Here is a 27,487-nt window from a genome sequence, read left to right on the forward strand (position 1 = left end):
CAATGAGAATGTGTTTTTTCATCTCTACATCCCCAGGATATGAGGTCTGGCAGTGAGTAAGTTTCAATAAGCAAAATAGGCAAATTATTGTAAAAGATTTTGACGATGGAGGTCAAAAACAAGAAAATACTACAATTGCTAAAAATTCCTTTTGTATAGGCCAAAATATATGAAATTACTGCTTATAAAATTAAATTTTGTTGGATATGATGTATTTCTAAAATAAATTTAGGTATGTCTATATGAATAAATCTGAACCATAATTTGTTATTAAGATGTTCTTCTTGCTGTCTCTTTATCTTTCAGTTTGACTCTTTATCATATTAGCCATCCTTACCCACACCTCAAATACTGAATACTTAGTTTGGGATGTGATCCCAGATGTACCCTCAGAATGGTTGGTCTGGTGGTCATTTGCTTATCTGCGTTATGATGTCAATAGGCTTTTGAATGCTGTAGGGCAATCCCATATTTGGCTAATGATAGTTTCTTAGAAAGTAACATTCTTCAGGGTGGTCTGGCAATGTTCAACTCTGGAGTGACCCTAGTTGGGTTGGCTAGGCCACATGCCTGAAAGAGCGAGCCATTAATTCTCTCTGGCCAATCACTGAGCAGGTATTTCTGGTAACTTAGGTGGGAAAACATTTGTCTGACTAGTTTTACCAACTTAATGTGGGTTAAGTCTTCTGTTTGACAATAAACAAAACTGAAAAAAAGTAGAACCAGTGCATTTAATTGAGATACGTAAATGGCTAGTTGTCTTTAACAACAACCACATCAACGATTCACCTCTTTCATTTCCAAATTGGTTTTTGGTTGTCTGGTAGACAGAGCCCCTCTGCCATATATTAAAAGTAATGATAATTAACCACATGTTTTTTGTTATGCTGAGGGCTCTGACTGTTTCTCACCAAAGCTAGTAGACATTTTAGTACCACATGTAGAATAAGGTACTACAGGATTTCAGAATCTTTTTTAAGGAAAATGAGCAACAGAATTTTAGAGCGGAAGTATGAAACATGAGCGGTTGCAAGTCTCACTGAACTGGCAAGTGTGCACGGGCATCTGATATTTGTTTTCTTGTATGCTTTTGATCTCAGAACACCTAACAGAGTTGGGGACAGAAGCTTTTTGGCTGACTTGTTGCATCAGTGTTAAAGATTAAAAAAATTAAAAAAAAAAAAAAAGGCTTCGTATTTACCCTGGTGTTGATTGCCCTATAAATAGGAAACTACCCAGTTAACCTTGACTGTTGTCATACTGAGACTTTTATTAAAAATAAACAGTGGGTGCCAGGGAAATGGAATGTGGGATTTCTGCTTAGATGCCCTCAACTCTCAAATACTTCATTAAAATGTGCAAGAGAACTCTTCAATACTGTGAGCAAAAATATTGTTATGGAAACTGAGGTCTGTTATTATAACTTCAGTGATTTTCAGTGACTATTTAATAAATGAGTTTATGTTTGAAAACCAATGGGATAATAGGAATTTATAACCCCCATCTATTTCTTTTATTTTGACACATTTGGAAGATGCTGTTTTGTTTTGACACTTGAAGGAGATGATCTATTTATTAAAAACCACTGAACAGTAATGAGCTTTTAGTTAATGATTTTACCATATTTCCCTAACATAAGGGAAACTGATACTGATGAATATATAATAAATAACCTGAGGTGTGTGTATAATTTCCAACAGAAATATTCATATTTCAAGGGGTTTGTATTTGATCTTACCAGGACTCATCATAAGATATCTTGAGGATGCACTGGCAGGGTGGGTGAGTTGGTTGGAGCGTCATCCTGTACACCAAAATGTTGTGGGTTTGATTCTGGTCAGGGCACATACCTAGGTTGCAGGTGGGATCTCCCCTTGGGTTGCACAGAGGAGGCAACAGGTTGATGTTTCTCTCTCTTTCTCTCCCTTCCTCTCTCTCTCAAAATCAATAAAAACATATCCTCAGGTGAGGATTGAAAAAAATAGATCTTGGATAGCTGTCATCTAGATACAGACTACATCCTATAAGCCAGAGCAAGATCCAGACCATGTGGGAGAAGGGACTGGTGACCTTCTACCACCTACATAACACCTTCTTCAGCTTAAGAGCAGAGCCCTTACCAAGCACACCTGGACAAGCTACCATTTCTTCCTCAGCATGATTAAAATTAGTCTTTTTCCTAGGCAAGCTCAAAAAATTCAGCAGGAAATCTCAAGAGCACACAGTGTCCTACAAAGAGTGGTGGGCTATAAATTCAGATTTTAGACCTATTTGCAAATGAGTGCTGCTGAGGGTCATTCTGTATCTTCAAAAGCCCCTTTTTTTCAGGAGCAAAATGAAAGGGCTGTTCCAAAGTGCTGGAAAGACCCTGCCAGCTTTAAAGTACTTTGGATTTGGTCAATATCATTTCATTTTAGCCTCTATTATGGGCACAGCTGTACCTACTCTGCTGGTAAAAATGGTACATACTTTCCCTTCCTTATCATAATTCATTTTTGAAACAAGGAAGTAAACTTGTTCAAAACTCTGCATTGGAAAGTTGAAGTTCAGTATTTTGTAATCATCCCTACTCTTTAACAGGTCATAAAATATTCTGGGTTTATAAAACAAACAAAAAATAGCTCCTGTAGTCAGGATGTTAGGATTTAAAATTTAGTTCCATTATTTATGTGCTGTACAGCCTCGTGAAAGTTAATCTTTTCTCTGCTTCAGTTTTCTCAGCTATAAAATGGGGATAATAATGGTATTTACCTCATAAGATTATGGATTGAGTTTTAAAATGTTTAACAAAGAAATGAAACAAAGAATATTAGTTATTATTTCAATTTTCTTGAACAAATTAGAAACTGGTATAAACTAAATTATTGGGAAGGAGCCCCCTGAGATGACTATGGTGCTTATCACAGTGATTAGTCAATCTCAAGAGAAAATATCTTATTAGTGACTGTATTATTCAGCTTGGGCTGACATAACCCGATGCCAAGGATGGGTGACTTAAACAACAGAAATTTGCATTCTCACAATCCTGGAGGCTGGAAGTCTAGGATCAGTTTGCACTCAGGGTTGTTTTCTGACCAACTTCTCTTCCTGCTCACCTTCTCACTGTGTCCTCACATGGCCTTTTCTCTGTGCATGGGGGAGGGAGAGAGGGATCTTTGATGTCTCTTCTTATAAGAACACCATATGAATGCGGGGTTGGGGGACGCAATATAGTCCATAATAATGACATTTCAATAAATATAAGTTCAATAAACAACTCTGCCTTTCTTTTAGCCTTAACATAGTTTTCACTATATGTCATAAGATGGAGAATTTCTTCATTTTAACTGAAACCACAGTTATATTGGAAGAAAGGTTGATCAATACGGGGTTTCAAAGTTTCCTTTTGAACTGATCTTATCTTAGTATAATACAGGAGTTTGATATTACATAATAATTTGTCTAGAAGTTAACTGATATTTTTATTTTACCTGTCTCAGATATGTCAGTTTTAATAAAATGCATCTATTATCTGACACTACACAATGAAGATAAATTGGAAATCATAGTTAAACAGATACACATGAATAGGAATGAAATACTGTCCTAGTCCCAGCAACCACAGGTAACTCGAGATTACTGTAATGTTGTCTTTTATGGTGAATTGGGGAGGTTATGGTCTATTAACAGGTGAGAATTCTAATAAAAGCCAATGCATGTATTTGGTTTTTAGGCACACTGAGTGTGATATACCAATAAGACATTCAAGAGATGACCAGAGGGTACTGGGTTTCTAGACAGGCAGATACTGACTTGCAGACAGATGCTTATGAGCATCCGTATATAAGTAGTAATTGAAGCCATGTATGGAGATGAAGTTAGTAAAGACTATATATATGAGAAGGCAGGGTGACTTATTCATCAGCACTTTAAGCACAGTGCCTGGGGCCCATCATAATTTCAGGGCCTATGAAAATATTTTAATTTATTTTAAAATCAAAAAGATAAATAAGTTGAGGGTAAGAAAATGTTTTAATTTTATTCACACATCAGAATAAAATGTGATTATCAGGGCCATAAAGATTAATTAAATTTTACCTAAAACAGAACAAAAGTTTGTGCTTAAAAAACAATTTTTAAGATTGATAATATTATGATGGTAAGGTCCAATGAAGGCAAAATTTCCTAAGACCCACATAAGTTATAATGTGACCCTGGTTGGAGGTTACTTCCTTGGAAATAAACTTGGAAATAGCAGTCTTAAAAAGACCTGGGAAGAAATAAAAACCTACACAAGTATTTTAAAATGTCCCAGGGGTCCACCACAATTCACTTTCTTATATTCCTCCAGCCCCCAAAGACCAGTCATGACATTTTTCTACAGATTGTTCAGATCCCAGAAGGCAACATGAAGGAGGTCCCTCTGCTCTGAGATTATTTGCCTATTATACCTCAATTACATTTATAAAGTTCTTTCTTTCATGTCAGCCTAAGTGGTTTCGGAGTTATTAATTTTAATGTTTAATAAACCAGTTGCCATAGCAGCAATCATATCACAGATGTTGTGTTAAAGCCTCTCTACAGTGTACACCTTTGTCAATATGTTGTTTTTGAACATTTCAGAGGATAAATACTTGAAAAAGGCAACGCATCCTTCAGGTTTCAAACTCACAATTTGCATTATACCCTCACTTCAAGAAATAAAAAATAAAAATATAGTATTTAAGAGAAAGTTGATGAGCTTTAAGAATATAATGCAGTAAAAGGTCAAAAGAAAACTCACTTTTGAAAATGAAGTGTAAGGCCAAGAAATAAAAGGTGTAATCATGGAATGTATATGTTTTTATAAATTTTAATTACTTAGTAACCATAAGTGCTGCAAATGATTATCAACTGTTTTTTAATCTATGCACATTTTTCTCTAGGGAGTGACACTGATTGCAATTTTATGTTTAGAGCACTAACTCCTGGCATATATGGGTCACTGACTGGGAAGTTACACAGTCCTGATTCATTTTCTTTCTTCCTTACTATGTCTTATCTGATTTTGAAGTTAGGGCATTGAAACTATCTCAAAAACTTGATTATTTTTTCCAAAATGAAGATGGTAATATTTAATAGCTACATATTTTGATGACTAAATGCCTTTGGCTCTGGTTTACATTTCTATTTTTAATTAAAGATTTAAAAAATTGTTTTTGTTTGTTTTTTTAAGCGAAGGTAATAACAAATGGAGTTTATTAAAAGTCAATTCTGAACCCAGAAATACAACATATTTTCCCCCCAATTTACATCGATTTTGGAAAAACCAGGAGAAATTCAGGGGTGACAAGGTACATACTGATCCCTAAATAAGGCATCCTGTCACCAAGAGTCGGTCACTGAATCATCTCCTGCTTTCCTTTTCTCATTTGGGGAGTGAGTGAGGATTATTTGTTTATATCACTAGATCCAAATTTGGACAAATGACCCTAAGTTGTTCTATGGAGGAACTGCAGATTTTCTGAGAGGTTACATGGGCAAGGATTTCATTCAGAGGTGTTTTTTATGGTCTTTGTGGGAAGTTAATTTTTTTAAATTGATTTTTAGAGAGAAAGAAAGGGAGAAAGAGAAACATCAGAAACATAGATTTGTTGTTCTACTTATTTATGCACTCATTAGTTGAATTTTGTTTGTGCCTTTACCGGGAATCAGACCCACAACTGGACGACTTTCTAATCAACTGAGCCTCCTGGCCAGCGTGGTGAGTCTTTAATGAATTCATGTGCTCAAGGACAGAGGAAGAGGTTGATGTTTCTCGTGAGGGTTTATGCAGTTATATGAGTTAAGCATTGTTTCTCCCCTCCTCCTATGCTGGAGAGCCAGTACAAGCCATGTCTTATGTCTCCCAAGGGTTGGAACCTTTGGCTCCTTCTAAATACCAGCCTGTCCTATGCTAACCCCGGATAAATACTTTTCCACAACAGAAACTCCACATCCATCTGTGTAAGGAAGCATGACAAATTTCATTTAGAGCAATGGTATAAGAGTCATACCAAAATGTAAATCAAGAGTGAGCACAAGGCTTTTATTTGTTCTTTAAGGAAAAAAATTATTTCTTTGTGAGTTAAATCATCAAGCATGTTGCAGGAAGAAAAATGAATTTTCATTTGGCCTTCTTTTAGTCTCTTTGTGACTGTGTGAAAGTGGGCCGTTAAGATCTCTCTGAAAGATTACAGACCCACTCATTAATTTTAAATCTCAGGCCTTTGAATTTGGAAAACATGAACAAAGGAATTTAAAATGAAATAAAAAAAAAAATTAATGGGTCCCCTATCATCTTTGAGAGCCCTTAGGCTATATGAAAACACAGTATACAAAGCTTCGCATCATTTACCTGGAAGAATGTTATGATCTTAAGGTGCCAGTGAGTTAATGGATTGCTTTCCAGCCAATATTTGTAGAAAAGTGGGGAAAAAGGAAAACATTTTTTAATTTAATTTTATGTTTTGTGGTTGGGTTGGTTTTCTGGGTGACCGAATGTTACATATGTTATGATGCTGATTTGTCTCTCCATCAGGGCTGAGGTGGCATCCCTGACCAGCCATACAATCTGCACCCCCCTGCTGGCTCCTTTTTGGGATTAAAGATACATGTTTGCAAGATGAAGAGCATGGGTGAGAAGACAGCTGTGGTCTGGGATACAAGACATAGTAAAGCTGATTGGCCTGCTCCAGGAATAAGAAACCTGTGGCCACATCTTGCATGATGCTTTCATTTTATTTCCTCACTCTAAATTTTTCTGTGAAAAATGTACAAACCCCACTCCCATTTTTTTATTTTTATTTTTTTTGCATTTTCTAGCTTACAAAAAAAGTTTAAAATATACCCTCCAAGTGGCTTTACTCTCAGGATATTTTTGAAAGTAAAATTAAGTCTTATTTTAGGTTCATTTTAGAATTTTTTTTATTCTTTTAAAAATAGACACAACACAGCCTATTTTTTTAAAATCTGAAAACCTTAGCTCTTTGCCTCAGAAAATAAAGGGAAACTTGGTTCAGTTTTTTATTATTGACACTGATATTATTGTATATGTTTTGTTCTTTGTCTAATACACCAGACACTTTCTGAGTGTATATTCCAAATTAGCAAAAATATGTTTTTTTCCACTTTGACTTAGTTGTCACTCTAATAATAATTAAATAATTGATTCCCCCAAAATGTTTGTTTAGGCAGATTTCTGTATATTTGAAAACCTAATAAAAGTTTTCATTAAAGCTGTTCACTCAAAATAGACAGGTCTGCCATGTCGAGTAGTAGTTTGAAATCAAATAAATGATTTTTCTATTTTGTAGAGAGAAAAAATAGCCTGTCATGGATATTATCAATATATCCACCAAGCTGAAGGTAATGACAGAGTGGTTTGCTGTTGTTTTGAAAACTCTCAGGTAGCTGCAGAGCTGCTGAAAAATAGAAGATTCTCTGTATTGACCTTTGAGAATAAGTGGTCCTTCACACCACCTAGGATCCAAATTATGGGAATGTATCCTATATGCCAGAGCATTCTATGCTGCCATTTTAGACTGATTCTTGCTTATTTTATTTTTACTATGCTATTTCTCTTTTACCCTACATCTCCAAACTTCCTGGAAGACTTTCTGAAATCATTCAAGTTTACCCTCATTTTTATACCAAATGACCAGTCACTCAATCCTTAAATAACCACTTTCAATCTAGAGTTTGCCTTATCCTTCTGCCACAATTTCTCTTAAATCTTCAAGAATAACTTTATAACAAAATTCAATCCATACCCTCACTCAAGTATTCCATTTTCATTTTTGAAAAATCTTAGGTTCTTCTGGTTTTTCAATCTGTCTTTGAGTACTCATTTATTTCCCTTTTTTCCTGCCTCCTGCTACATCACATCTCTCATTGGTGTCTTTTTTGGAATGGATAGGTAAGTATCTCTCTTTTTATATACACAGAAGAAATAGAGTGCAATTAGTTATAAATGTTTAACTATAAACCAATTATTTAATCTCCTAACAACTACCTGACATGCTTATTATTAAATCCAACTCATTTCTTATACTTTTTAAAATTTATCATATGAAATTTTAAGGACATAAATGGAGGCACCCTAAAACCACAGAGCATGAATCTTTTACTCCCATCTAGAGGTGGCCTGTGGGCTTTAGGCATGGTTTACTTATCTCTAGAACTCAAGTTTACAGGCACCAATAGAACAATCCCCCTAGGTAGAACCTGCATCTCTGTTTAATGCAGTGTGTTGACCAATACAGGTTGCATCTCTGCCTCTGGTATGTCTGAGTGTTTAATGTCAACTAGCAATAAGGCACAAGAACACTGCATGAGAGGATGTGCTCTCTCTGAGTCATACTTTTAAATGAGATAGTGCTGATTTCAATCTGCATGAGAAACTTGCCGCAGCTAAAATTTGACCAGATTCCTACGGTCAAGAGCTTTGCTCTCGGAGAGAGCCCTAAGCTATTTTCATTCAGGCCACTTTTATTTATATTTTTTAATTGAATTTATTGTGTTGCCATTGGTTCACAAAACCATACAGGTTTCAAGTGTACAACTCAACAAAACATCATCTGCATCTGCACACAACATCATGCGCCCATTGCCCCAAGCAAAGTCTCCCTCTGTCCCCATTCCTCCCACCCCCCGCCTTTAACCCTGCCTCCACCTACTCCCATCCTCTTTTCCCTCTGGCTATCACCACTCTGTTGTCTGTTTCTATGTTATGTATATAAACTATTCTTAATGGTTCATTCACAGTAGATTTCACTCCTTTCCTCGATCAATTTGTTTTACAAAAGATTATTCCTTCATCTAGGAAAAAAAGAACTGAGGGTGCAAGCTCCTCTCTAAGGAGAATAGACCCACGTGGAAAGCGCACAGTTGCTTCATGGAACATGCAGACTTCACAGCGCCTCTGGGGGTGCATCCTGGATGAAACCAGGGGCTCAGCACCCTGCATGGTGTGCTCTTGACTAGATTGCCAGGGTGGCCCTTGGGGAGAGATCCTGCCTTGCAGAGGAGAGATGATGGCTTATTTCACACTGGTGAGAACAGAAATGCTGGTTGCTAATAACTCCTTACGTCCCCCATTTAGAAACATTAGAGCATGAGTCTACATCATGGAGAACCAGAAAAGTGCCCTGGGCAAGGGAAGGAAGGACCTGGAGGTGGGAGACCCCAAGTGTGTGACTCCTTTTCTGCCTTGTTTTGAAGCTCACACATAAGATCCTTTATTAAGCAAGTCACAGAGATGTTGGACACAGCTTTTTCACCCAGCCCCCCAACATCCCTCCCCTCTGACAAACTGTCAGTCTGTTCTCTGTATTTATGAGTCTATTTGTTAGTTTATTTTGTTCATTAGGTTCCAAGGTATAGCTGAAATCATATGGTACTTTTCTTTCTCTGACTAGTTTATTTTACTTCGCATAATACTCTCCAGGTCCATCCATGCTGTAGCAAAAGGTAAGATTTCCTTTTTACGGCCTAGTAGTATTCCATTGTATAAATGTATCACAGCTTTTTTATCTACTCATCTATTAATGGGCTCTTGGGCTGCTTCCAAATCTTGGCCATTGTAAATAATGCTGCAATGAACACAGGGGGCATATATTCTTTTGAATTAGTGTTTTGGGTTTTTTTTCAAGCAGTTTCATTTTTAATTTTTTGAGAAAACTTTATACTGTTTCCCACAGTGGCTGCACCAGTCTGCATTCCCACCAACAGTGAACCAGTGTTCCCTTTTCTCCACATTCTCGCCAGCACTTGTTTGTTGATTTGATAATAGCCATTCTGACAGGCATTTACATATACCTATCACTGAAGCCCTAAGGTGTTTTGCCTACAAAAAGCAGATATTTACTTACTAAACTTAATGTATCTTCCCATTGCTTTCTAGGTTTTGGGCACATTTTCAGGTAATAAGGGAAAAACGTTTATAAGGCCCTGGCTGGGTAGCTCAGTTGGCTAAAGCATGCTCCCTATGTGCCAAGGTTGCAGGTTCTATCCCTGGTCAAGGCACATACAAGAATCAACCAATGAATGCATAAATAAGTGAAACAATAAATCTAAGTTTCTCTCTTTCTCTCTCTTTCTTTCTCTCTCTCTCTCAAAGTTAATCAATAAATTTAAAAAGAAGAAAAGACATATATACATGTATAAATAGCTATTTTAGTTTCTAAAGTAGAAAAAATAATGAGGGAAGATTACTCTAAGCCTAGAATTCTTTAAAGAGATAATTACAATGGTAGTTCCACTTAAAATCTCATGATGATATTTTTGCATTTATGATTCCACTATTTTATCCACTCTTACTCTCTTTAGGGAAAAATAACAAAACACACATCCATTAAAATCAGAGAAATCAGCCAGTGGGCAATAGCACATGAGTGCTAGGTCATGCAACCCACTTAGGAAACACTTGGACATGGTATATTGGATGAGACCAAGAGATCTGACCTACCAACTTTTTAAGTATAAGTCCTGATCAATAGTAATTATGGAACGTGTCAACAACCATGAGTCAGTTAGAACGTTTTTTGTTAAAAGTGAGTGAAAACCCTACTTTGATTGAGCAAAATGCAGTAATTTATTGGATTGTTTAACTGACAATTCAGAACTACATCTTCAAGTAGGGCTACTTTAAGGGCTCAAAGCTCATCACCAGAATATGGTTGACCTTATTTTACATTTATTCATTAAGTTTCATCTGTGTGAGCTTTATTTTTTTAGGGTCTAGCACCTGTCTATGGAAAATGATACTTTCCCAGTGTCCCTAACTGAAACATCATAATGAAGACTTAGAGGGCCCTGATTAGTCTAATTTGTGAAAGTGTCCACCTCAAAACCAATCCTGATGGCCAGAGACCCAGAGAGTGCTGGTTCTTGAACTAGATCATGTCTCCAAGCCTATGAAAGTGATACCCTCTGGTGTCCTATGGTTCACAGCCTGCCTCCATCTCCTGAGGCTGGGGATATGGTCAGCTTGACCTAAGCAGGGAATATGGTAGCTTCCCTAAGCTGTATTTAGTTTTTTGTTGCCACAAGAAAGTAACTTCTGGGGCCAGCAAAAGATCAAAATTCATTAAGTACAATAATTAATCTACTGACACCTCTAGCTCAATTGGGCTCTAACTGGTTGTTATTACTACTTCATAAAAATTAAGACAGTAGCACATTTATTGAACACTTAGTACAAACTGGATCTTATGTTAAATAATTTAGTGAGATTTTCTAATTTTTTTTCATAACAATCCTGTGAGTTAATTATTATTCATTTTTAGAGCCAAAGAAACAAAAATATAAAAGTTAAAGTAATGTGCACAAGATCCCATAGCTAGTCAAAAGAAAAATGAGTTTGGACATAAGTTTGTCTGACTCTAGAACCTGCATCTGTGCTTATAAAAAAAGAAAAAGAAAATGTTGGTTGAAAACATAGATTCAAATATAGTTTCTACCCCTTAGCAGCTGTATTTCTTTAAATCCTGAACCTAGGTTTTAGATATTTCCTCCTGTAGTTAATGACTAAACACTTAAAATTGTTGTTTCTGGCATGGCAGGCACTTTTAAAGACTTGTGATTAAAATTCATGCTTAGTACTCCAATTTCTGTCAATCTCTTTTTGCAAGGTGGGCATACTAATTACTTATGGAAATTTTAGTCAAATCAACCAACCTCCACTTCCAACACTCTCCCTTAGAATTCTTTTTTTTCTTTTCACTAGTTTAGCTTGGCTCAAATTTATTTTATTTAATTGAATTTATTGGGGTGACAATGGTTAATATGAACATATAGGTTTCTGGTGTGGGTTTCTATGTTACAAGGCCTATATATTGCTCTGTGTGCCCACCACCCAAAGTCATATCTTCTCCAGTCACCATATACTAAGACCCATTTTATCCCCACGCCTTTCCCTCTGGCAACCACCACACTGCTGTTTGTGTCCACAAGTTTCAGTTTTATATCTCACATATGAGTGAATTCATATAGTTCTTAGCTTTTTCTGAATGACTTATTTCACTTAGCATAATGTTCTCAAAGTCCATCCATGTTGTTGCGAATGGCAGTATTTCAACCTTTCTTATGGCTGAGTAGTATTCTATTGTGTTCACGTACCACATCTTCTTTATCCAGTCTTCTATCGCAGGGCACTTTGGTTGTTTCCATGTCTTGGCCACCCCACCGTGAAAAATGCTGCAACAAACATAAGAGTGCATATATCTTTGTGAATACATGTTTTTGAATTTTGGGGGCATATACCCAGGAGAGAGATTGTTATGGTAGCTTTATTCTTAACTTTTTGAGAAATTACCAGACCACTTTCCATAGTCATTGTACCAGTCTACATTCCCTCCAGCACTGAATGAGGGTTCCCTTTTCTCCACAATGTCTCCAACACTTTTTATTGCTTGTCTTGTTGATAATAGCCACTCTAACAGGTGTGAGACAGGATTTCATTGTAGTTTTTATTTGCATTCCCCTAATTGCTAGTGAAGTTGAGCATCTTTTTATATATCTATTGGCTGTTCATATGTCTTCTTGGGAGAGGTGACTGTTCAGGTCCTCTGCCCAATTTTTGTCAAATTTTATGCAATCCTCCAATAAAGGGGCTGCCTCAGTGTTATATCTTCATTGCCTAACATACTTTGTGCTGACTTTCTGTTTTACACCTTTCCTTGGTCAAGCCCAACTCTCCCAGCAATATTAGTAGAGTCTAGAAGAGAAATCCCAGCAAATTTAGTTTTCTCCAGACCCCAGGCCTCTGTAAGTTGCTATGAGAGTGAAAATTTGCATTTTCCTAGCTCCTGGTTCCTTCCAGATAGTGATTTGAGTATGTGGAACCAGAAAGACATTATGAAAGTACAATCACAGGATTAAATCACAACCACTTAGTTGGATTCAGAGAGAAAAACAAAAGTTGAGCATTGTCCAAACACACTGGTTTATGCTCATGCCTTTGTCCACAGCACCAAATTCTCCCAAACTCTTTTGCTGACCTTGCCTTAAGGTGGAGCTAACTAACCCTGTATAGATCTGTCTCAAATCACTGTTCACCTCATTTGCACAGTTATAATATCATTAAGATTGTGAAAGGCCCCAAATTACCCTCATTTGGATACACTGCTCTAGCATATGAAAGTTTAACTGAATTCTTAGCTCATCTCACTGTTATGGTCTAAGATATTTTATACTAACTGTCTTTGATAATGTATACTCTTCCAATATAATAAGTTTACTTTCTGATTGATTGATAATGTCCATTCAACCAATTATATGTTTGTTGGCTAATTAAATGAAAAGTAAAGGGTTGAATGAGTATATGCAAGAATAAAATAAAATAAACAGTATTAGGAAAATGACTTGAAACTCCATTTATTAAGCAAGTAATTATTGAGTATTTTGTTGTGATAGTATGCTAATAATAAACTCCAAAACATAGTACTGGGCAAGGTAGAAATGACCCCTTTTTTATGTTCTTGGTTCAACCTTATGATTTTGCTGCTATTCCATAGATTTTGATCTACCTAAATGTCATTTTCATTTGTTTCAACTGATAGTAAGTGATGCTGATGTCTAAATAAGAGAGGCAAAATGGAATGACACAGAAAGAGCAAATCGCATTGAGTGAATCATGAACAATATTTTAACTTCCTTCAATGGCTCCTTAACTTTAAATAATTTAATTAAACTGGGCTCAGTTTCAGAAGAAACCAGGAATTAAAGCAAGAATTTTAACAGAGAGTGGTATCAGGACTATAAAGTATATGCATAAAAGTGCATTTGCGAGTACATCGTCATGTCACTTAATGTCAGGATACCTTCAGAAAAATGCAGTTAGGTGATTTTGTTGTACAAACAATGAACATGGATGGTATGGCCTACTACACACCTAGGTTATACGGTGTTGCCTTTTTCTCTTAGCTACAAACATGTACAACATATTAACTGAATACTGCAGGCAATTTTGATGTGTTGCACTGTGATGTTAGGGCAGCCACAGACTCACTAGGTGACAGGAATTTTTCAACTCCATTACAATATTATGGGACCACCTTCATATATTTGGTATGTTATTGACCAAAATGTCCTTATGTGGCCTGCCCATAACTATATTGTTAAACTAAAAAATTTGACATAAAACTTAGTAGAAGTGCTGCAACTTTCTCTTGCACTTTTTAATTCAATAAAGAATTTATTTATTAAATTTAAGGCAAATCAATTTAATACATAGCTAATTGAAAATACAAGTATTGCACGTATTTCTAATATTTGATTTTTTGTTCAATCATAATTTGGCATTGCCAAGAGTTGCTTTTTTGTGTGTGTTTTATTTTAATTTGTTTTCATACAAAAATTTCTGCATGGGCCTGAATATTTATCATATGAAATCTATTCAATCAAAGGTAGGAAATATGTTTCAACTGAAGCAAACCAAGTTTTGAAAAGTAGCTTTTTATGTTACTGCCCAACTGTTTAATAAAACTAGCTAAACTTTATTTCCTTTTCTGGAAGGTGATAATACTCCTGTTGAAGTACTTCTGAAAAACAAATAGGGGAAATGTGAATAAGAAAATTATTATTCTAGACTAAAAAAGGAAGAAAATGTATTATAAAATTGGGTTTTCACATAAATAAAATTTTATATATATATATATATATATATATATATATATATATATATTCCAATTGCAAACAATTGGTACTGGCACAAGAACAGACATATAGATCAGTGGAAAGGAACAGAGAACCCAGAAATTGACCCATGCCATTATGGTCAATTAATATTTGACAAAGGAGGCAAGAGCATACAATGGGAGTAAAGACAGTCTCTTCCATAAATGGTGCTGGCAAAATTGGACAGGTACATGTAAAAAAATGAAACTAGACCACCCACTTACACCATACACAAAAATAAACTCAAAATGGATAAAAGTCTTAAATGTAAGATGTGAAACTATAAAAATCCTAAAGAAAATGTAGGCAGCAAAATCTCAGACATCTCTCATGTTTGCCAACACATCTCCTAGGGCAAGGGAAACAAAGGAGAAAATAACCAAGTGGGGTTACATCAAAATAAAAAGCTTCTGCACAGCGAAAGAAACCATCAACAAAATGAAAGAGGAGCCCACTGTATGGGAGAACATATTTGCCAACGACACATCTGATAAAGGGTTAATGTGCAAAATATATAAGAAACTCATACAACTTAACAAAAAGAAGACAAATAATCTAATTAAAAAATGGACAAAGGACCTAAATAGACACTTCCCCAAAGAGGAGATACAGATGGCCAAGAGACACATGAAAAATGCTCAAAGTCACTAATCATCAGAGAGATGCAAATTAAAACCACAATGAGGTATCACTTCACACCTGTCAGAATGGCTGCCATCAACAAGTCAATGAACTACAAGTGCTGGCGAGGGTGTGGAGAGAAGGGCACCCTAGTACACTGCTGGTGGGAATGCAGACTGGTGCAGCCACCATGGAAAGCAGTATGCAGTTACCTCAAAAGATTAAAAATTGACCTGCCATTTGACCCAGTGATCTCTCTTCTAGGAATGTATCCCAAGAAACCCGAAACACCAATCAGAAAGAACTTATGCACCCCTGTGTTCATAGCAGTGCAACTTACAATAGCTAAGATCTGGAAGCAGCCCAAGTGCCCATCAGTAGATGAGTGGATAAAAAAGCTGTGGGACTTTTACATACATGTAATACTATGCAGCTATAAGAAAGAAGGATCTCCCACCCTTTGAGAGAGCATGGAGGGAACTGGAGAGTATTATGCTAGGTGAAATAAGCCAGTCAAAGAAAGACAAGTACTACATGATCTCACTCATATGTGGAATATAATAAAAAAAATAAACTGATGAACAAAATAGATCCAGAGACATAGAAGCACGGACCAGACTGAGGGATCTCAGAGGGGAGGGGAGGGTGGGGGAGTGGGTGAGGAGGGATTAATCAAAGAATTTATATGTTCGTAAGCATAAAAAAAAGAACCTATAAAAAATATAAGAAATGCTTTGTGTATTCTCTTTTTCTTCTTTTATTTTTGACTAAATTTATGTTTCAAGTAAATGGATGTTTGTGGTAGAAAAGGGTGTCTATTCCCTCCCCCTGCAAAAGAAAAGAATGGTTAGGTGATTAATAATAGTCCTTTAGAAATGAAGTGGTAAGCAGAGCAGCTGTCCTTCAAGTTCCAATAAATGTTCAGTGGACTAAACAACAGTGCATGAGATGAGTATATCAAGAAAACAATATTTCACTGCCATGCCTAGAAGGGAACTCTACTGGGGACAGGAAGAGAACTGCCCACCGACGTGCTGGCCCCTTGCATAATGGAGCACATGCTTCCAAGGGAGAAGGTGCAGAAGGTGTGCAGGGGGAGCTTGACAGTGAGGTGCAAACCCTGAGGCAAAGGAGGAACACCCAGCTGGAGGGGGAATGGCCCCAAGGTGAAGAAAACCCCAGGGTGATATGCAGAGAGTCCGGATTTTTTTTCTTAATGTAAACTAGCCTTGATCCCCAAATTGCTCACAACACCTACATAGGTTCATTATTTAGTTTGCTTTGTACAAAATACCAAATAATGGCATATGGAGTGCATGAGCTTACGTAGAAAGAGGGAAAAAAAGAAAGAAAATATACTATTAAATTGGGTTTTCACATAAATAAAATTATATATATATTTTTTCAATTGCAAACAAAATTTTATTTTATTTAGTTTTTGTTCTTTCTTTTTTTAAAAAAAAATATTTACCAATTACATTTTACATTCAACATTAGTTTGTATTAGTTTCAAGTGTGCAGCATAACAGTTAAACAATCATATAATTTAATCTTATTTTCTAATCATAATAGTCATCTAATGAGATTATCCTTTCTTCATCTTTCCTTGTCATCTCTTTAAATGATAATTCCAGAACTATTATCACTTTATTGTTCAATAATGCCAAATTCACAAAATCAACAATTATTTGTAAATAAGTTTTCTAAAAAGCTCTCACACTTTTTCATACGCTTTGTTTCTAATTTATATTTGGATCTGAAAATTGATAAAGTTACTAGTTTAGAAATTATTAACTGTGACTTTTTATTTTAGGAAACACAAATGAGGATGCACTTCTCCACAGAGCCTTTTCTACATTCTTTTAACAACCAAATAATTCCCAATTTTCTGGTGTGTAAATTCAATGTGATCAGTACAAATAAACAAGCTGACAAGATTTGGGCAGTTGAAACCCATTGTTTTACAATGTCTTTGTTTAAAGTCTTTCATAATTCATTCTCTGAAGTGGCCTTCCTAGTAATTAGTTACCTTAATGTCTTCATTTTCATTTAAATGTTCAATGATCAGAATAATTAGAATTAATTTGGCATTGTCATTTTATGGAAATGGAGCTTCTGCCACTTATCACGAGCATCCTGCAGGCTGTGTTACCAGAGAAATATGTGACTCCTTCATTTCACACACTGGGTTATAGTCTTTGGTTCAAGTGGTAACAGTAGGACCTGGCTTGATTCCAGTTTAAATGTATGCCATTTTTGATAAAGGATTGTGGGCAGTGAAACTGGGAGCCTTGCCTATTGTAAATGGCATTCTGTGTATAGCTAACTAGTTTCTCCATAAACAATGCAAGAAACTTTTCTGTCTTCATTCATCTGGGAATTTTACAGGCTGAGATTGATCGTACAGCTACAACAAAGGAAATCTCCCTTTGAATTAAGATGGAAAAATGCCAATCCTAACCTTTTAAAAGACTAGTTAGAATTCAGGAAAACAAAGTTCAAAAAGCTTAGTACCAGAAAACCTATAAAGAGGAGAGTGTGCCAGTGAATTAAGAATCATTTTGTTTTACCTCGTCTAGGGTCCTATACACACATATAGATGCCAACCACACTCATTCACTGCCATTCACATTCACTCACATTCACTCACATTCATTCTCAGCATTAGCACTAGAGTTTTTCCATCATTTTCATCCCCTCCCCCAATCCTGAGAGATGTTTAGATAAGGTTAATGATTTAATTGACCACACATCGGGGGTGAGAAATAATGAATATAGCTATATTTATCACCTGTATTTTTTAAGGCTGCACTATAAAACCATACCAGTTTCAGAATTAGAACCTGTTCCTGTATGAGACTGACTTTTTCTCTACCACAATTTAAACTTGCTCTTTATTCTGTGTCTTCTCAGGAAGGGATATTCTATTACCCATGTCTCAGCAATTTTTATCAGCAATAAAGTAATTTACAGTTATATATAAAAAACACTTGCTCTCCATAACTCCAATTATGAGTTTGGACAGATTAGAAAGAAGGCAAAAACTCAGTAGTTTAAAAATAATTTCATTTTGCTTATGATTTTGTGGGCCCTAAGTATAGAAGGACTTGGCTGGGCAGAGTTGGAGTCTCTCCTGTGGGTACAGTCAGATGTTGGCTGGGGTTGCAATCATGTGAAGTCTCACTAGATTGGATGTCCAAATGGCTTGTTCACATGGTTGGCAGTTAATACTGGCTTTTGGCAGGGAGCTCATCTAGAAATGCCTTTGTAGCATGGCAGTCGAAGGGTAGCAGAACTTCCTAAGGTGGTTGGCATGCCATAGAAGGAATGATCCAATGTAATGCAAAGTGGAAGCTGTATGGCCTATTTTTAACCAATTCTGGAAATTATAATTTCTGCTGCATTCTCTTGGTTATAAGATAGTTACTAAGTTTGGTCCAGTTTCAAAAGGAAGGTATATAAACCACATTTATCCATGGGAAGTAGATCAAAGAATTTGTGGACAGGTTTTAAAACTTTATAGAGTGAAAAGGATGAGAGGCTCTATATTCAAGAGGAAAAAGACTAAAAATTCCCATGGCATGTGGCTGGTAATGATGGATGATTCAGGGCAATGCAAGTGAAGTAAGAGAGGCGGGGGTGGCATTGAAGAAGCCCAGTGAGCACAACCTTTGGTAATGAGCAGTGGCTTGCAAGAGCCATTATCCCTAAGTTTTCTCAGTTCCAACTCTAAATTCAGTGATATCACATTGATAGCTTGAAAATGGCCACAGTGGGATATTTACACCATAGAAATTGGCAGACACTACCAATAAGGGCTTTTCCCTCTCCAGAGATCTAGTTGCTAGACATTTACCAGCACACCAACTAGAAGCTAGTTTTGGTTTTGGGAGAACTGTATTTTTTAATTTTTTTTAAATAATGGTTCTATGTTGTGAACTATGGGGTAGAAACACCTCCTCTTCTTTGAAATTTGCAATACTCATTATTGCTTTTAGGTGAGTGACTTTTTTTTGGGGGGGTAACCCAAAATGATCCTGAATTTGAGTCAACATTGGCTGTTGCAGGATTGGCATATATTGAAGCAGGACGCAGAAGAAATCCTGAGAGAGGAAGTCCTGATAATTAGCAGAAATCACAGGGAGACTCAGACATAAAATTGAGAGTTTGAACTAAGTTCAATCAAGTCTCCAGTGAAGGAGTGATGCTCACTTGACACCTTGGTTACACAACTGCAGGTAAATTTATTATTTACTATATAATTTGATACATATGATCATGTTAAATATTTTTCTTGGAATTTGAAAAGTCACTTAGTTTCTTTGATCTTCAGATTCTTCATCTCTAGAAATTAGCTAAAATTATCTTTCCTTGGTATTGTTTCAACGAGTTCTACAGATAAAGAAAAACAAAAGAGCCATATTAGCTATGACTTTAGTGAATATTGCCCAGCTGTGGATGGCCACTTCCAGGTGGCTAATACTGGTGGAAAATAAGCAATGATTAGCCACACACAGATGCTACCGGAGGGTAGAAGGTTGCTCACAAAAGTCTATGTTCAGTATGTGGAGGAAAAAAGCAAAGGCCATAGTCCTCAGGTTTTTTAAGGAGGTAGAGGATTGGCTTTCATTAAAGTCCCACATCTGTTTCAGTTCTGTTGCTTTTTGCCTGCAAGGCTTGCTCTCTCTGATTCACGCCAAACCCTGAAAGACTTCAAGTTGGCCTGTGAGATATGGTAAGAATTCATTTTTATATTTGTACAATAAAATTGAGGTTTATACCTGAGTTAGGATGTGAGTAGAAAGAGGAATATTTTGATACTATGCCACAAAGTTGTCCACTTTTGAAATATTTTAACATATTAAGGAAATTCTCTTTGAATTAAATGAATTACATTTTATGTTATATGTAGGCTGGAAAAAAAATGTGAATGAGTCCAGGATTGACATTTTAAATTAAAAATTGTTCATTGCTAGTCCATTTGAGTGCGGGTCTTCATCGGAGTTCATTTAAAGTCAGGTTTTGGTAAAATTTGTGGATATATTTAATTGATATTTACTTTTAATATTTATTTAAGTATTCCAATGTTTATTTATTTTTTTTGTAATAATAAAAACCTGTGTCTTTTTCCCACATTCTTACATCTGAAGTACAAAAGGTTTGTGATTAATTTAGGCGGGGAAACTAGAGCTTATCTATTATTCATAATAGTTTGTCAGGGTTTTTTTACTATTATAAAATAATCACTACAATTTTAAAAATACGGATATATATGAACAAAGAAAAAAATCACACATCTCTCACCATCAACAATGACAGCTAATAATTTAGCATGTAGCTTCTATATTTTATACACCTTAGATATGGTTAGACAAATGAGTGAATGAATTGGTAAAAAAACTGTTAGATCAATAGGATATAAGCAAATAGAGAGACAATGGAATAAAATTATAATGATAATTCTATACATATAACTTGTATACTTTTCAATTCAAAATAAGGAAGATATATTTTCATGCCCTATCAATCTTATAATTATCATTTTGGATGAATTATACTCTAATTGACATTTTATCATAATTGACTTGATCATTTGTTCCTCCATTATTGTACATTTAATTTCATTTTAGAAATTTGACCTGATATAATTATGGTGTAATAAGAAAAATCATAGTGTCTACCTTAAACATTGATTGAAACTGTATATCAATTACTATAAGTCAATATACTAATAACATCAAAATAATTTATTATAGCTATTATTGTTAATATTTTCATGGATCTTGAAGCACATCATCAAAGTACTTTAAAAATGTTTGTATAAATTTAAATTCATGGTAGTAATGTATAAAAATGTCTCCTCAAGCACTGTCGACAGACTGATTTTTAGCTCACAACTAGAAAGCACCAGAAATACTGCCTTTTGAAAATTCTTTTTTTTTTTTTTTAAATGTCTTTTTTATTGATTTCAGAGAGAGGAAAGGAGAAGGAGAGAGAGATAGAAACATCAATGATGAGAGAGTCATTGATCGAGCCCGCAACCCGGGCATGTGCCCTGACCGGGAATCGAACCCCGATCGCCTGGATCCCAGGTCGATGCTCAACCGCTGAGCCACGCCCGGCCGGGCCTTTTGAAAATTCTTATCAGTGCCATTTCCTGGTAGAGTTGTAGATGGGATTTTAATTTGTATAGTATTCTTGGAGTTCATAACTATCAAAATTTAGTAAAAATGAGTATCCTTCTTACTTAGGACATTTAGCATGTGTTTAGCTCTAAGCAAAAATCTAGAATCAAACTGCTTTAGAAATTAAAAAATAATTCTCACATACCTCGTAGTTGCAGGTAAGGTTAACTTCAGAGCTAGGCGATTCACCAGTTCAATAATACCTGCGAGGGCCTATAATCTTTTCATCTTGAGTGCTGATTGCATCCTCAGGCTGGTAGAAAGTTGACAATAATTTGCGGTACCACATACAGCAACAGCAATCAAAGGGAGGAGCACGGCTATGAGAGGGGAAAGGTGTCAGCCAGTTCCCATCACCTCTGGATCCTAGTTGGATCAAGCCTCAGAATCTTCTTTTTATTTAGCTTCTCTCACACCACTTACTTCTTTCCTTCAGATGTGTTTTCTGCAGCAGAATCCTGCTACAAATAAATTCCCACAGTACTCCCTGGAAGCGCCATCTCCCGTCCTATGCTGCCGTGTAATTTCCCTTTTTCTTTAGACCAATTGACAAAGCAACTCTCTAGACTTGCTTTTCTTCACTTCATCATTTATTGCATTTTTGTCATCAAAACAAATCACTTATATCCCAATCCTTAAAAAACGCACTAGACTCTGACACCAGTGTGCTTTCTCATCTTTACACCCATTGACACCTCCTATTGCTTATTGCCCTGGCTCCCTCGTGTGGATTTGACCTCCCTTCTTAAACTACCTGCCCTCTCTCGACTTCCCTATTCTCCTGGGGATTCTGATGGTTTCTTCCAACTTTTAAAGTGACTTATTTTTTGTTACTCATTCTTTAAACATCTTGCCAATGTTAGGTTTTTCTGAAATTTCATTACAGCCCTCCAATTTTTTCTGTCCTTCAGAGATTTTATTTGCTCGAATATTTTAAACTATTATTTACATAAGAAAAACTGTCCTGTGTGTATGTCTCGTGAGTTCTCTTTTCGTTCCTGACAGAACCCTATGCAAAACTGCTTGCTATGATGTCCACAATTGCAGGTCATTCCAGTAGTATTTTAAATTCAGCATCCCAAAGTTGAACTTCTTTTCCCCCTTAATTCTACTTAGTCTTATCCTGAATTCTTTGTCTTAGGATACTGACACCGCACTTAACCCGTGCTCTTCTGTAGGCTTGGGATGATCTCTGCTCTCTTAAACACACAAAGATCTACCTGGTTGTAGCTACTTAAAATGTAGCTCAGAAGTCGCTTCCTCTGCATTCTCATGTAAGTAGGATGGAGTGGGGGTGGTTGACATAAATATTTTCAAAAGACTCTCCAGATCACTTCATAACCCCTCCTCTTATCCCAACAGCTCATACCTTGCAACAGCCACATTTCCTGTGCAAAATCACTAACTTGGCCACTTTTACCTTGCCTAGTAAGTTCTATTGCATGAATAAATGAATGAATGAATAAATAAGTAAACGATGAAGTAAATTTTATGACTTTTTAAAATATTTTCAATGACCTGTGATTAATTATTGACAGTGGTCTTACAATGTAGTTAGGGGATTAAAAAAAAAAAAAAAGTCTTGTCATTACTACAAAAGGCAAGCACAAGTCATTATATTTACACAGACTCAATAAATGTGTATGAATTAGTTTATAAAAATTTCTGAGAAAATTATGAAAGCCCAGTTTGTTTTCATATGGAATAAATAACTGAGAGTAATAAACCTTTGCTCTACTCTTGACAGTGATGGGGAAGGAGTCCAAAAGTAGTGAGTTGGTTTCAGGCTAAAATTAGAGAATTACTTATCATGCAGGTATCCTACAAAAACTATCTACTGTGAGATAAAGTCTAAAGATCAATGGCTCCATTTTGCTACACAAAGAAAGGAGACCTAAGATGAAGTAGGTTCTGATTCTGAAGCTGCCATTCTGTAAAATGTGTGAAAGCAGAACTCTTTCCACAAATAAAATATTTGAATGACTGCTCTAAAGGGAAAAGATTGCTTGTAGTAACTAACTGAAACAACTTGTTTTCCTTCCATAAAGTATCTTCACATCTCTAAAATTTTCCCAGGGTAAGATACAAGTTAAGCTAAATAAGCATTAAGGAACTTTCAAATTATAAAAGTCTAGCCCAGCCAGGCGTGGCTCAGTGTTTGAGCATCGACCTAGGATCCAGGAGATGAGGGTTCGATTCCCGGTCAGGGCACATGCCCCGTTTGCGGGCCAATTAATGCCTCTCTCATCACTGATGTTTCTATCTCCCTCTCTCCCCCTCGTTTCCTCTCTCTGAAATCAATAAAGATATGTTTTAAAAAAAACAACAAAAAACAAATTATAAAAGTCTATGACTTTCAAAATATCAAGTACTTATGCAGAATGTTCAAAACACCTATTTTTTAGTATAATGTGCTGTCTATGACTTCTAGCATTTTGAGAAAATATGTAAAATTACTGAGATATTTGCACTAGCATGAACAAAGAAGTTAATGAAACCTACAGCTTATAGAATTGCATTATTCTTTAATGTTAGCTCAAATTTCTAAAATAAATTATGCATTCTTTATAAGGCTGCATTATATATATATATAATTTAAGCTACTTTAATAACAAATGAGTTCTATTTTAAAATTATAACTAATGTATATATATCAGCCTTAAAAATATGTTAAATGTTCTATGCACTACTACGTTTAGCATGTAGAGGTGCTCGGTAAATGTTAACATCAGATGAATAATGAACAGATACTATAAATATATACATTCCCTACCTATCTTACCAAGTTAACTGGTCAGTGAATTTGTGAATGCTTATTTTTGAGTATGAACTTTTGCTCTTCTTCATATTGAGATAACTTAATTGAGCTATGTAAATTTTGGATATATTATTATCACATTGATGTACAAATTTTGTATAAGTTAATAGCAAATTTTATTGAGGGAATTCTTCATGTCAAAACAGCATTTATTTAAACTGTAAAAAAATATAATTTTTTATCACTATCTTGTTGATGAAAGACAAGAGTAACTTAGGTACATTCTTTCTCTGATCATAAAGTACAAAATGCTTTTCATAAATGGCAGAAGAAGTTAACACAGACAACAGGGATGGCTCAAGCTGTTTCAGGTATCAATGAAATAGTCAGCAGATATGTGGAGCCTAAGGTCTGGTAAAAATAGATACATTTAAATCCATACTTTAGTCATTTCCTCTTCTTGATTTGTGTTTTCTTAGTTGTTTGCAGGCACAGCCAACAGGCGAAGTGGAAGAGATGGCACGTGTGGCTGAGGCTGATTGGACACAATCAGAGTGATTATGTGGAAATCAATCAGAGTTTTCTTCTTAGAATATGCTTGTTCTGACATAATGAATGACATTTGAGCTAATTTTTACTCATTGCCTTTGCCTTTCACAAAGATCTCTATTTCCTTCAGTGTTATTCTGTGTCCTGTTTTCCTGCACATCCTGAAAATGGGCAAAAACTGTTCCATACATTTTATTGATATTCTTCAAGTTTTTTACTAATGTATTCAGAAACAATTCACCTTCATATATTATGTTTATAAGAATAATATATATATTTTTAAAAATCATCAACCCAGCTGGGCTCAGCTGTTGAGCATCGACCTAGGATCCAGGAGATCGTGGTTCAATTCCCAGTTAGGGCACATGCCCAGGCTGCCGGCTCAGTCCCCAGTGGGGGGAGTGCAGGAGGCAGCCGATCAATGACAACTCTCTCATCAATGATGTTTCTATCTCTCTCTCTCCCTTCCTCTCTCTGAAATCAATAAAGATATATATTTTTTGAAAAATCATCAAATGGGCACTACCAAGTCTTTTAGAAAGTGTCCGAGGGATAAAATGTGGCGAAATAAGAGAGGCAATGCCAGAATTTACATGGAAAATAAACTATCAGTTAACTATAGTTATCCTAAGTTATTTTGCAGTTTGGGGGACATTTAAGCTTCAATTCCAAATGTTGTTACTAGTAGAAGAAAGAATTCTAAGATGACACCAAAGACCTAGACCTTGTCAATTATTCCCTCCTTTTAAGTGTGGGTAAGACATGTAATTTGCTTCTAGCAAATAGAAAATGGCAAAGGTAATGGAATATGTTGACTTATGTGCAAAGTTAATTCCCATGCCACATTTCTCTTTCCACATTGTTATTATGTGTCTCTTTTGACTTTCTGTTTAGATGTCTAGACACTACCTCTGACTCATTTTTCTAATATGTTTTTGAACTCTTTCTATTAACCTACTCTTAATTTCTTTGTTGCACAATTTGTAAACTAAATATGTGAGTCCTAAACTCATGAGCTGCTTGGCCAACTAATCTATTTTGATTAGTCTGAGTATATTTTTTAAAGCCAAAGTAAAGTAATTTTGTATTTCTCTTGTAGATTTTCAGAGGCAAGAAACAGAGGTTAAGAAAGAGAAGAGGCCAATCTTGAACCAATTAGAATTCCATTGGACACAGAAAACCTTTACAATCAAAACCAACTGGCTAATGAATAAGCAAGTTTAGGCAGTCGATTATATCAATTATCTTGTCACAAAAAGTGCAAAGAAAAAATAATATAGAGAGGAAGCATAAGCATCTAACTTATAAAAAAATTAAAGGCATAGGAATTACAAAATTAAAAAGTGTCATGTGGTTATAATAAATGTTATAAAATGAATTACTTTGTCAATATTGAAATAGATCCGATGATACTATATTTAAATTCAATAAGTTGCCAATTTTTGCGTAGCATTCTAACTGTGTGTAATATATCAAGATCTGTGATAAATAGTGGAAACAAAGATGCAAAGAACACACAACTGTTAGACTGAAAGAAGAATTCACAATTTAGCCATGGAGGTATGGAAGCATCTCATATTACCTTCATCTGAAACATCCACTCTCCTCTTCCAACCAATATCCACCACCATCTTTGTTTTAGCATAAGTGCACTCTTTGTTACTCTTTGTTCACATGCTTGCTACTATTTTAGGTAGCAAGGACTGTCTAGAATTTAATCTAAGAAAAACAATATTGGAGACATCAACTCTGTCCCTGCTCTTTCTATTTGGTATTAGATTTAGCTATTTATTGAACTTCTTTGAGACATTTAGTACTATAGAAATTATAAGACACTTCTTGCCAAAATTATTTTATAAACTGTAAGTGATAACTGGATATTTGTTATTTTTGTGTAACTGTTCTTTCCTTGGAACTTCTGAATTTCAATTCAACTCTGAACCACACAGGATTGAAATGTCTGGGTCCACTTATATGTGGATATTTTTCAATAAATATATTGAAATATTTTTTGGAGATTTGCAACTATTTGAAAAAATCTTGCAGATTAACCACATAGCATAAAATTATTGAACAAAATAAAGTTAGATTCCTCATGAATGCATAAAATATATGTATATACCAGCCTGTTTTATTATTAACTACCATAAAATATACACTAATCCATTATAAAAAGCTATAGTTTATCAAAATATATGCAAACAACACTTACAGACTGTACTTGGTGCCATTTGCAATAGAAAGAAATGTAACCAAAGATAAAGATGCAATATTAGATCTTAATTGCATAAAATGAATTGTAGTATATACTATACGAGTGTAATAATTTTGTAACCAACCCCTGTTGCTATTGCAGGGAGCTCAAGTGTTGCTAGTTTCCTTGTAAAGGGCCTTGTGACACTACCTCTACATTCGCAGTGTCTCTCCAGTCACTGGGAATCACAGTAGAATGTGATCTCTTGGTCCTTGCATATTTTTTATTAGGTTTAATGCAATATCATAAACCTCAAATAACACCACGAAAACCTTGTGAAGTGCCATTAGTGATGCTGGAAGTGCTTCCAGGAAGCAGAGAAAAGTCAGGACATCATAAAACAAAGTTAAATTGCTTGCTCTGTGCCACAGATTGAGGTCTGCAACTATGGTTGCTCACCATTTCAAGGTAAATGAATCTATGTGAGGACCACTGTAAAAAAAA

This window comes from Miniopterus schreibersii (assembly GCF_964146895.1).
Source record: "Miniopterus schreibersii genome assembly, chromosome: 2".
Classification (NCBI taxonomy): domain Eukaryota; kingdom Metazoa; phylum Chordata; class Mammalia; order Chiroptera; family Miniopteridae; genus Miniopterus; species Miniopterus schreibersii.